Raw genomic sequence first — 13,855 nt, 5'->3', positions numbered from 1 at the left:
TGAATATGTTGGGACAAACACCTAGTCCTAAGCCAGAAGAATTAATCAGACGCGATTGAAATCCCCGACGGAGCCGAGAATCGAACCCGGGACCGTCTTAACCCTAGGCCTCAACACTTATCATTCAGCCAATGAGTCGGACTACGTAAGCTAATATTAATGTACATTATATATAAAATGCTCAATAAAAGTACATTCGTTAAAACTCCTGGGGTGTCTGGACTTCTTGGGCGACAACCCCCCCACCCCCGTCCCACGGCTACCTCTGTTACTCCCATCCCAACATAACTGCAGCATTTCATATATTCCGAGTACAAGTAAAATGAATGCAAGAATAAACAGTTTGAGTAAGGATGCAATATTCTGATTTAGAATAAATACGGTAATGTTATTATAATAATGGCCATGTGATAAGCAATAAAGAAGTGACATTTTATACAAATAATGCGGCAAAGATATACACACACACTCGTCGAATACAGGTTTCTCGTCCTTCTTGTCCATGGCTAGATGATGAAGGCAAGAGAATGATGGCCCACCGTGACTCGTTATTTCGACATTATAAACAAACCCTAGATGACACAGACTTCGAATCTTACCGCATCTTAAGAAATCCCACAAAGCAGTTAATCAGAAATTTTAAAAAATGTATATATTTTCGGAGTTTAGCTAACAACTTAAATTCTAATCGCGCACGGGACCAGCTTAGAGCTCTCGGAATAGGAAAACATCAACAGAGACAGACAACTCCTGACATTCCACTTGACAAACTGAACGATTACTTTAGTAGAATAAATAATCAACCTACCCAAATTAACTGCACCGACTCACCGCCCTCTCCTCCAACCAATCCACCATTCACATTTCACAGTGTCACAGAAAATCAGGTTAAAAGGCTTTGTACTCGATTAAATCAAAGACTACAAATGTAAATGATATTCCTATTACTTTTTACATAACATTATGGGTGCTATCTCGCCTATACTGACGCACATACTGAACTACTGTTTACTAAACGGAACTTTCCCTACTGTCTGGAAAACAGCCAATATTATATCGGTACCTAAGAGTTTAGACCCACAATCACCCTCTGACTATCGTCCTATGTCCGTACTCCCTGCGCTTTCTAAAGACTTTGAACGTTTAGTATACGAGGAAGTTCTGGAATACCTAAATAAAATGCTCTTTTGTACCGTTTACAATCTGGATTTCAGAAGGTCACAGTACCGCGACAGCACTTTTGAAGGTTACTGAAGACATTAGAAACACTAGGGACAAACGACTGCTCACTATACGTATCCTTCTTGACTTCAGTAGCGCCTTTGACACTATAGTAATTCCGACTATAAAGAAAATGGAACGGCTAAATTTCGACCTGGCTGTGCTTAAGGTTTTTAGTTCTTATTTGAGTAACCGTCAACAGCGTGTAACAGTAAACGACAAGGCCTCTAAATGGAAAATGAAACTTAGTGTTGCCCCACAGGGCAGTATTCTGCGGCCCCAAATTTTCCGTATTTTTATCAGTGACATACCATCTCTGACAGGAAATAACACACATGACCTCTGTGCTGACGATCTTCAAATATATCGACACTGCAGGACAAGATATTAACAGGGACCTCCGACGACTCAGTGTACTGTATATGGACAACGAAGCTCTCTTATACTAAACTGCAAGAAAACTCAGACAATTATAATTGGATCACGAAAATTACTGAGCTGCTCAAACAATGTCGCAATCCCGCCAATCCTACTGAATTATTCCCTAGAGTAAAACGGTTTAAAATCCCAGCGTATAGATGAATGAAGCAGCTGATTGGTCTGATCAGACGAAACAAATGCGTAAAGAGATTTTTGGAATTTTTCACCCTCTTAAACGGCAGAGGGATGTATTTACATATTTCCATTTGAGCTACAGGTCAAACGAATACAGACACTCATTCTCCCTATTCTTGGTTATTGTGACGTTGTTTTAGTTGACATGACGAGAGAAGAAACACATAAACTTCAACGAGCACTGAATTCCTGCCTGCGATTTATTTACAATATCGCGTACGATGTTCATATCACCCCATACTATCAGGCTGTTTCATGGCTGATGTTTGATAAACGTCGGCAGCTACACGCTTTAACGATGGTGATCAGAGTGGTAGCTGAAAGTCAGCCAATGTACAGGTCTTCTAAATTCATCTTTTTATCACCATTTCACAACTTAAATACACGTTCTAGATTCATTCTTTCTATTTCACTGCACCGCACAAATAAAATTAATAGACAATTTGTGGTGACTGTCGCCAGATTATGTAAATCCCTGCCAGTTCAGGTCAGAAAAACTAGCTTTTTTTAATCACGATTTAAGGTCACCTGCCGAGACTACCTGCTGAGGACAGCTGACTGAATGGTTGAAGTATGAATGTGTGTGTTCTTGAGGATTAGCAATTTTTAAGAGTTTTAAATATTAATTAGTTCTAATATTAATTTAGTAAGTAATTTATTTAAATGTATTTTCAATTCTATTAATTTATGTAGTTTTAACTATTTTAAGTATCTCAGTATTTTATCTAAGATTCTGATTAGTATGTGCTTAAGTGTACGAGAGGGCCTGGAACCCTAACTTCGCCACTGTACTGAAGGCACTAATAAATAAATAAATAAATAAATAAATAAATAAATAAATAAATAAATAAATAAATAAATAAATAAATATTGTAAAGCGTGTGGGTATAGATATTTTGTTAGTTGGTAAAGAAAAACACGCGTTACAACTTATGCTATGTAGGGTTTACCTTGTCCTATTAGTTCCAACGCGGTTAGGGCCACGCAGCTGTGAGCTTGCATCCGGGAGATAGTGGATTCGAACCCCACTGTCGGCAGCCCTGAAAATGTTTTCCCGTGGTTTCCAATTTTCACACCAGGCAAATGCTGGAGCAGTACCTTAATTAAGGCCACGGCCGCTTCCTTCCCACTCCTAAGCATTTCCTATCCCACCGTCACCATAAGACCTATCTGTGTCGGTGCGACGTAAAGTAAATTGTTAATTACTTTCCTCCCAAGCCTGGGATACAGAATATAGTAGTATAAAGTTAGAGTTTTGTGACGCTAATATGTATAATTTTTATTAACGTGTCAGAAACCAACGGCACTGAGCTGTTGCCATTTCAACACCGTTTTAAGGGTTACCGATCCAAGCCAGGATTTGAACCTGCGAACTCGGACTCAGAAGGACAGAGACACAACCAACTGAGCCACGTGAAAAGAAGGCGTTTGTGATTATTGTTATAAATATATGCAGTTAGCATTTTTACAAAGTTTTATGAGGAGCATTTATTAAGGCGTACGTTTTCTTACTGTCCTAAATGCACGAGGCCGGACAGAGGAACTAGCTGGAAGCTAAGGAGCCTTGCAGGGGTGTCGCTTCCTTCCCTGTTCACTTTTCCAAACCAAACTCCATGACGTAACAGCCCCGAAGCGCCATCGTCTACCAAGCGACGGCTGTTCAGACCGGAGGCCTGCAGATTACGAGGTGTCGTGTGGTCAGCACGACGAATCCTCTCCACCGTTATTCTTGGCTTTCTAGACCGGGGCCACCATCTCACCGCCAGATAGCTCCTCAATTATAAACACGTGGGCTGAGTGTACCTCGAACCAGCCCTCAGATCCAGGTAAAAGTCCTTGACCTGGCCGGGAATCGAACCCGGATCCTCCAGTAAGAGGCAGGCACGCTACCCCTACACCGTGGGGCCGGCTGGTTACTTTTAGGTCTCCTTATTTTCGAATTTGACTTAAGGCATTCTGCATTCGATTCCCGGCACTGACAGAGTTAAGAAAGCCATGAGATCGGGAGGATACAGGCTTGTTTTTGGGTGCAGTAGAGTTTTCCTTGAGTCTCCCGTAATCGAAATATCTACGGCCTGGAAGGTAGTCACCTTCACGGAGTGTAGTACCAAAGTGGTTCGTTTTTTTAAGAAGACAAATTAAATAAGGATTCTACTTCCTCACAAACGAAGAACGATATTTTCAATTTTACGAACAGTTTCAATAATGCAGCCGGTGTATGTTAAGAGTTCAGAAGCTATGATTGTACATGGTAACAATCAAAACCAACAATATTTACTGAATATCCGTCACCGCACTCGGTAGGACCAGCTTTCTTTTTATATTCACCGGGCGAGTTGGCCGTGCGGTTAGGGGCGCACAGCTGTGTGCTTGCATTCGGAAGATAGTGGGTTCAAACACCACTATCGGCAGCCCTAAAGATGGTTTTCTGAGGTTTTCCATTTTCACACTAGGCAAATGCTGGGGCTGTACCTTAATTAAGGCCACGGCCGCTTCTTCCCACTCTCAGCCCATTCCTTTTCCATCCTCGCCATAAGACCTATGGTGCGACGTAAAGCAAATTCTAAATAAAAACATAAAAAATCTTTTCACACCCCCTTCCAAGGAATAGTTTTATCCACACTACTGGCCTGGACTTACACCCCACCCACTGAAATTATTTTGTGGGTACGCCACTGCATCCACTCACCATTTAAGGTACAAGGTAAGTCCGAAGAATGGTTGGAGATTCAAAATACGCCACCATAAATGATGCGGTTCTGGCTCAAAAGTGTAAGGAAACGTAAGGGACGGGATCTGTGTTTTAAGTAGAATCCGTATCAATAGAACGTGAATTCCCATTTTAAAAATGTTTCATGTATCGACTGGGATTCCAGCCTGGGCCGTCCTGATGAGAAGATAGAACAATTGGAACTGAGTTATCACGCCCGCCAATTACAAAATAGTTACCCGCACTTTTGATGGTGCCATATGAGGTTAAATCAGTCCCCGGGTATTTGACAAAATATATAGGCCCACCTATTGAACTTAGGCACGACTCCGCGATTGTCTTGCTATTTTAAAAGTAAAAAAAAACTTTTTCATAACTTACCGAGGATGCACGTGGTGTTGGCTTCTCAGTGACAAAACGGTCCCTCTTCAAAAAAGGTTACTTATATGGCACAAAATGAGGAACAAACGTGCAGCTCACAATCCTGTCACAGTCTTCCCAGCGCTGCAACTTAAACACAGCACATCTCTTAACCACGGTACAACCCGAGGATCTCTAGGACATTGTTGTTTCCTGGAACCGATATGCAAAAGCTGACACGATGTTGTAAGCTTGCAACTGTTTCTGGACGTGGCCCCCCGTTATCTCGTTGGTCACGTTCCGGCCCCCTACTGAGTAATCCCTTGCTAATTGCCCCTTTCTTCATGTCTTGACATTTGTCAACACACGGTTACATTCTCAATACTGAGGCCTCTACAGGGAAATATCCCCGCGCATCACAATCCTAAGTGTCTTCCTTTCATTCAAGCAGTACAAATATGGAGAATTATGTATGTCCCTATTGAGCCCTGCTAGTAGATTCTTGTCGCTACGTTAACTTAACATTTCGGCGTACGTTTTTAAGTTGTTCGTACCGTACGTAAAACAACGGGCGATCATCGCTCTAGTTTCAGGAAATATTTTGGGGGGGGGGGCCCGGCCCCAGTGGGCCCCCCCCCCTTGGCTACGCCAGTGCTTCGGGAGGTCCAGGAAGTTATTCACAGCTCTATAACGGCTGCGCTGGCTACTGAGTTGAAGATCCTGGGTTAGGTCTCCGTCCGTTGATCCGTGCTTCCAGGCTGCTTTCCAATGGTAATAGTCAGGCTTCGGAAAATTTTACACTTAAAATGCCAAAATATGCATACAAATGTGTAGTAGAAAGTGTTAAAATATGCATTGAAACGAACATACAGACTATCTAGTTATCAATTAGCGGTTTATATTGTAAGAAACGCTTGAACCATCGCCAAATTAAAAATTATTACTTATCTTACCAAAATACAAAGCTGCAGTTTGTCAATGAGATTCAAACATGTTGATTATACTTAATGATTGCGTGATGAAATACGTGTCGAAACACAAACTTGCGGCTATTTTTGCTTAAGATAACTTTCCGAAAACACTGTTTTCACATCACACGTCATAATTGGTGTGTACGGGGGACAGCGTTGCTCAACGTGTCCTCCGGGTGGAGCTAATCGAGCAACAACAGCAAGATGCCGCCGTACTGCTCTACAGGGCCTCACAGGTATCACAATCGTGCAACGAACTTAAATAATAGTCCTTCTGAGGACTCACATTCACACACCCGAACTTTCGGCTCTGTATTAACCATCTGCCAACTTAACATAGAAGGCATTAGTAAGGCAAAAGTGAATATTTATCCAAGATCCTTCATGAACTCTCCGTGGATGTGGTAGTACTCCAGGAAACTCACACTGAAGATGACCAGCAGTTGAAACATAGGGGTAAAATTCTAGGATACCAACTAACGGTAGCAGTGAATGATCCTAAGTATGGCATAGCCACCTTTGTCAAGAACGATATAGCAAACTGTGAAGTAATGGAACACGTTGCAAACGAAGCATTCTTCGCCTCATCTATAAAGGCAGATAATGTCGTGATTACTAACGTATATAAGCCACCTAGCGTCAGCTCGCCAGAGCACAGAATATTGGTACCTCCAGAAAACAGCATTACTCTTGGAGACTTCAGCAGCCACCACATGCTGTGGGGATACGATGAGTGCTTTAAATGGATGGATGCAAGCGATCTTAAGCTAGTGTTCGATGCCAAGGACAAAGGAACTTTCCACTCTGGTCGTTGGAAAAAAGAATATTCGCCAGATCTCTGTTTTGCCTCCCATAACCTTCTGACAACTACCTCAATACACAGACAGGTACTGAACAATTTCCCTCGGAGCCAACACAGACCCATAATCTTTAGAGTTGATCTGCAGATCCCTGTTATTAGGTCTGTACACATACCTAGATGGAACTTCCATAAAGCTGAATGGAAGTCATATGCTTTGCACACAGATGCCAACATTAGGTGGATAGCTCCAACGCCAGAAAATTACTGGAGGTTTGTTGGGCTAATAAAATCAGCTGCAGAAAGAACCATTCCTCGTGGCCATCGGAAGGATTACATACCTGGTTGGAACGAGGAAACAAGTCGCTTGTTTGCTGAATACTTAGAAGAAAACAGTCAGGAGAAAGCAACAGAACTTCTGAAATCTCTAGATAATGGTAGAAGAGAGAAGTGGATAACAGCAATACAAGATCTCAACTTCACACACTCTAGTAGAAAAGCGTGGTCACTCATTCGTAAACTAGATCCAACTTCCACACCACTGAGGATGCAGACCTCCATAAATGTGGAAACCATAGCAAACCACCTGGTCTCTGTATCACGGGCTCCGGGGATTAAGAAATTCACAAAGCAAGTCGAAAGTAAGGCAGAGAAAACAAGAAATCCAACCAAATGACCAATATTCAAGTCCGTTTTTCTCAGAAGAGATACAAAATGGTTTCGACACCCCTCGTAGTGGTAAAGCTGCCGGACTTGATGGCATATTCCCAGAACTTTTAAAGAACTGTGGTCCTGCAACCAAGCGCTGGCTTGCCTCTTTCTTTAGTAATGTTATGCAGTCTGGCCGACTGGCTCCGCTGTTGAAGAAAACTAAAATTATCGCTATCTTGAAACCAGGCAAGGATCCCAAATTGCCCCAAAGCTATAGACCGATAGCCCTACTAAGCGTAACTTACAAGCTTCTGGAAAGATTAGTTCTTTGCAGGATAGCTCCTACGATTGAATGCCTCATTCCGATTGAGCAATCTGGTTTTCGACAAGGCCGTGACTGCAGCGATCATTTGCTTGCTCTGACTTCCTTTATAGAAAATGGATTTGAGAGGAAGAAGAAAAGTGTCTCTGTGTTCCTCCATCTTACCGCCGCCTATGACACAGTCTGGAAAGAAGGCCTCCTCCTGAAACTTAGCAGAGCAATACCATGTCTCAAGATCTTCACTCTAATAAAAAATAGGCTGAGAATTAGATTTTCCAGGTTCGTACATAATATGTCCGCAGTCGTTTCCACAAACTCAAAAACGGTTTGCCACAGGGTTCAGTGCTGTCTCCAATTCTGTTCAACTTATACATAAACGACCTTCCAGGAACCACATCTCGCAAGTTCATCTATGCAGATGACACCAACCTCACCATACAAACAGGAGACTTCAGTGAAGTTGAAGAAATCCTATCCCAGGACCTTGAGAAGATGGACGGTTATTTCACGAAGTGGCGATTGACACCTAGCCCTCTAAAGACAGAAGTAGCTACGTTCCACCTCAGTAACAGGAATGCAAACTACCAACCGACAATCAGGTTCAGAAATCACACACTGCGGTGTAATGCTACCCCCAAAAGCCTCAGTGTAACTTTAGATAGATCCCTAACCAACCGCCATTACCTTCAGAAACTGGCAGCTAAACTGAAAAGTCGTAACAACCTTCTGGGTAGACTAGCTGGAACATCATGGGGTGCAGATGCGAATTCACTGCGAACAACTGCTTTAGCACTAGTATATTCTTCAGCTGAATACTGTTCTGCTGTATGGCTGAATAGTTCCCATACTCGCCTGGTCGATGTCCAGCTGCGCCACACAATGAGAATCATATCTTTCACCCTGCACTTCACTCCGGTACAGTGGTTACCCGTACCGAGCCACATTCAACCTCCTCACATCAGACGACAAAATGCTGTTGTCAGATTATGGACTAAGGTGAAGATGAACAGCTCACTTCCCATCCATCCACCAGGATGCAGAAGAAAACGCCGTTGCGAGACTGAAATCCCGGAAACCTGCCTGGAAGACGGCCAGGGAACTAACTGACATTCCTTTCAGACCTGACGAAGCATGGAAGCAAGAATGGGCCAGATTACACCCAAATGGTCTAATCAACATTGATGACCCAACAGCAAAACCTCTTTGGTTCAACCTCCCACGCACCATCTGGACTAGATTAAACAGGATACGATGCGGTGTTAGAAGAATTGCTTCTGCACTACACCAATGGGGGTGGCTGGAGTCTCCTTCCTGCAAATGTGGTGCTGAAGTGCAAACTATCAGCCATACCGTGAAAGAACGTACTCTCCGAGCATTCACTGGGCCTATAGAGGAGGTACATCAAATAACCCCCACGGCACTCACTTGGCTGGAAAGACTTGACATCAGCTTGTGATGAAATCTCAGAACCGGCAGTTGTGTGTGTTTACCTCCTAGTTAGTCTGTAAATACTCTATATCCATGTATTTAAATATGTTTATATTTTTCTAATAACACTTATATGTAAAATACATTTCAAACGATTGTTAAATGAAGCATCATATGCTAAATAAATAAAGAAAATAATAATTTCATTTCTAGAGTTCCACACTTGTGACATGATTGAAGGATATTCCCTAGGATATAGAGTGCGACTCACAGGGAATTCATAGTCTTCAAATCAATACACTTCTTGTTGTTCATGTTGCTTCATGAGGTTCAAACGAGCGAACCTCAGCCACACGTCGCATCACCAGGTGACTTTCAGGTTGAAAGCATCTCTTATCTGACAACGCAGGGTCTCGATACAGCGAAAACCGTAAAAGTAGGCAATTTCCTCTATTGTGCCGAGAGTTGAGGAGCGAGCGTGTTATATTGTGAGTACTGGAGAGCTCTATCAAACTAAAAAGGGAATTTTCGAAAATCACTTCCAGTCAAAATGCCTAAAATCTCTTGGTTCATTACGCGTTTTCTTTCTTATTCAAATCCTAGCCAAATTATTCTTTCTGTAATGCGTTCCTTGGTTCAATACGCTCGGGGATTTTTTGATTGTTTTGAAAGATAATCTCACCGAAGTCTTAGGTAAAACTCTGTATAGACTCTTGTTAGCGTTCGTAGTGGTAGAAAAAGGCAAACTACTAATATAAGCGACCGGATAACGATAATTAAACAAAGGATAGCAAATTTTGGGAATAAACTAAGAATACATCCTCATAGTTCATTATACCTTGTTTACTTAAAATTCGTGGCTCATATTCCTAGGATGTTTTCGGCAGTGAGTTGCTTGCCTGCAGGCCTATAACTGTGGATTTTCCTCTGATTTCTTCTTGCGTTATGCCACATGTAGATGTACTAGTGTTCATAAAACATCCCCTGCACACTTTTACTCATACTATATCTGTCTTAAGATATAAAACATATGACACAATTATAAATGTCCCCTTATCAGGATCACCTGTTCAGTATCAACGCGTGGTGTTCTCTTACCTCTCCTGCCAAGAGACCAATACACTTTCAATAATCTTTCTCGTACGTCTTCACGAAGTCTCTCTTTACACTCTGCTCGACAGTCTCTAAGTGGTTCAATTACTCTGGCTCTAAAGTGGTATACGATTTTCTCTGTCCGTTGTTTTCAATCTGAGAACAGCATTCCTCTGGCGAAAAAAACAGATGGAAAACATTAATATCTTCTCGACTAGAGCTTTCCACTTACACAGGTATAAAATCTGGATCGTTTCCCTGTTGTCATTCACTTCTTCATTTTCATCTCTGGCCATTGGCTGCAACATGACCATTGTTGTACTCATGAGCACGTAAGCCCATACACTAAGGGTGCAACCTTACACTTCCTCCCCTGTAATGTAAAGATGGAGATTATACAGTAGTTACTTTTCTAACTGTGGGTTTCTATTCGATGTCGCTAACCATACAGTTTATGGACCATACTTTCCGATACGACGTCCGGCACGTTGGCACTATACAGTCAGGATTTATTTCGTGAATTGCCAGAATTACGTATTGTCACTGCAGTCACTAGTCTTACATTGGCTAATACCAGGTGGCATTTGATAACGTAGTTTGTGTGAACGCAGCATTTTATTAATGTTGGTTTTATTTCGTCCAATATTTAGGTACAGAATTCAGTTAGGATGTTTGGGGAGCACGAAAAATCATCAAGAACTCCTACGAAAAGGAAACTAACGTTACCTGGTTTACAAAAGTAAATTCAGAAATTGCTACGAGGTATTAAAAAAGAAAGGCGATGAGTTGTCACTCGTAGTGATTTGGACCTTAGGACAAGAGTTTCACAATTAATTGGGGTAAGAGTTATTCTTAATTTTGTTTCTGTGAAAAGTTTCTGACATGAGAATCAGTTGAAGTGGAAAAATATTTCGTTATGAACCTAACCTAACCTAAACATATCTTGGCTCGACTTCGATACGGTTTGCAGACCTAGCATTTGTGTATTCTTATTGACTTACGGCATATGTGTATGCAATGTACATGCTCATGTGTATTATTAAAGCGAGGTTTCGTTTAGATTTCTATTCTGTTTACTGGGTAACAGCTGCCACCAGGGCCACTGTCCTGAATGCTTCCAATAATGCTGGGTAGATTGCACATCATTTCCAGAGGTGAAATCTTCCACTCACTATTAAATTAATAGTTTCAGACTGCAACTGAAGAGCAGCCTGTATATTGTCACAGCCGCTTACTAGGTCATCAGCATAAAGATCTCTGCGAACAACTTATGCGTCTCTGGGGAACCTCGATTATTCATCTTCAGCAAGTTGCTTCTGCGATCTGGTATCTAGGAAGGCTGCTGTTGCTGTACCATATGTTACAGTTGCCAGTTCATAGTGACAGGGTGGGTCCCTAGGTGATTCCCTCAAGATAATCCGCTGATCGTTCCTATCATCTGCATGAACCATGACTTGCCGATACATTTCAGCAATAACTGCAGTGAAGGCAAAGGTATGCATTGAAATCTTAGAATAATAATGTAAAGATCCTCTTGTATTTTCGCTCCAGCCATTAATATATCATTAAATGAAATACTATTAGAGGTTTTAGCAGGTGCATCAAATAAAAGCCTCGTTTTTGTGGTTGTGCTACTAAGCTTAGAACCTGAATGATGGGCTAGATAATAGCTTCCACCTTCATTCCCTGAACTTGACCATATGCCCCATGGCCTCATACTCGTGATGAAGGTTACAGTACTCGTGCTTAAGTGAGGGCTGCCTACTGAAACGCCGTTCTAGTTTCCCAGAACCTCAGGTTTCTGCTTGACGGGTATCTACATGTAGCATCCCTAGTGGTATTCTCTGTAAAGTGCCTTTCTGTTGCTCTCTCTTCTCTTCTCTTCCCTTCTCTTCTCTTCTCTTCTCTTCTCTTCTCTTCTCTTCTCTTCTCTTCTCTTCTCTTCTCTTCTCATGACTGGGGACGTAAGCTCTTCTATTTCCAAGAATTGTTGTAGCTGGGTGTCTAATGTGTCCACTGACTTCAAGAAACCCTCTGATGGTAGTGTCCAGCAATAATCGATCCTAGTTCAGTGTCTTGAAGAATGGTATAATCTGGTGGCCGAGTTCATAACATAATGAAAGAAATGTTCTGCGCCTATCAAAAACTCGATGTCACCTGGCGGGAAGAACTTGAGGTCAGCGAGCTTCAAGTCAGTGAGCAAGTTCCAATATTTATGCTGAATGTAGAGCTAACCACTCTACCCCACCAAGTGCCAAAGTTATGGATAGTGGAAGCCTTTACCTTTCACCATTCCAATGGACCTCAAGGCTCGAATGGAGATGACTTTGCTTCTTAAATACTAATACTCATGTTTATTAGGTCTGTTTAATCATACTCCCTGCTTTGTAATTCAGTGAACATGGAATGGCTCTTGATGTTGTAAATTACCGTATATTTATTTTTTATCGCATACTTTTGTTGTTGTTATTATTATTATTATTATTACTACACATCCCTTAAAATGTAAATTAACTAATATTTAATATAGTAAATTATGCTTATCTCTTTGGATTCGTTTATTTCATTGCATATTGTTATTGCCATTGCAACATGACTTCTTTTTGATGTAGATACAGTATAAAACCATTTATTCCCAAATAAATGTGTTATACACCCCTGTGGGTGAGCGACCCAGACGAAGAATACACCCACGGTATGTCCTGCCTGTTGTAAGAGGCGACTATAAGTGTTAGAGCCATGAATAATTGTGATGAGTACCATACTGCGGGGAACTCCATGGGTCGCCGTTACTTGCGAGTAGTGCCACTATGTTAGGTATACATGAGTTTTGTGATTAGTAGCAATATAAGGTGAGTCTGTATGGGTTTTCCAGTACTCGTGATTAGTACAATTGTGAGAAACACCACCGGTCTGGGCGTTGTCTGTGATTGGTACCCACTATATAAAGAACACCAAGGGAATAACGACGCCCGTGATTAGTACACCTAGGTGATGAACATCATGGATTTACGTTGCCTATAAGTAGCGTCATAATGTGAGAAACACCATAGGTCTGCGTTACCTCTGCGAACTAAAATACTTCTGAATAATACCATAATGTGTGAAACACCGTGAGTCTAAGCTACTTTTGATTAGTTCAGCAACATGGCAAATACTATGATTCTACTTTGCTAGCGATAAGTGTCATTATGACGGGCCGTTGACCAGCATTTTGGACCCCTTTAGACAGCAAGCATCCCCGATTCAGGATTATGCTTTAGAAGCAATCCCTCCGTCAGTAATACTATCGTTTATGATAGTTTCTGTGTCGGATCCACCGATTGTTTAAAATTCATATCCACCAAATTATTCTACATCATCACGTTTTCATTCTGGTCAGTGGACGATTTTGAACTTTTAAATTGTCAATACATTTCGTCTCATTTCATACCATTAGGGACTGATGACCTAGATGTTAAGCCCCTTCAAACAACAAGTATCATCAGGTTTATTATACCTGCACAAATCAGATTACAGTCTAGGGAAGTACCTTTTATTATAGTACATAATGCTCTTACTTATATGTATAATTGAAGAACTGAAGATCCATATACAGGTATAACTGGTATAAATCCAAACTGTGCAATTTGGGAGAGAGTAAGCCCATGTGGTATTGCGCATCACAAGAAACTGAGTGAATTGGC

Source organism: Anabrus simplex, chromosome X, assembly GCF_040414725.1.
Source record: "Anabrus simplex isolate iqAnaSimp1 chromosome X, ASM4041472v1, whole genome shotgun sequence".
Taxonomy (NCBI): domain Eukaryota; kingdom Metazoa; phylum Arthropoda; class Insecta; order Orthoptera; family Tettigoniidae; genus Anabrus; species Anabrus simplex.
Note: the sequence above shows the minus strand (reverse complement) of the source record.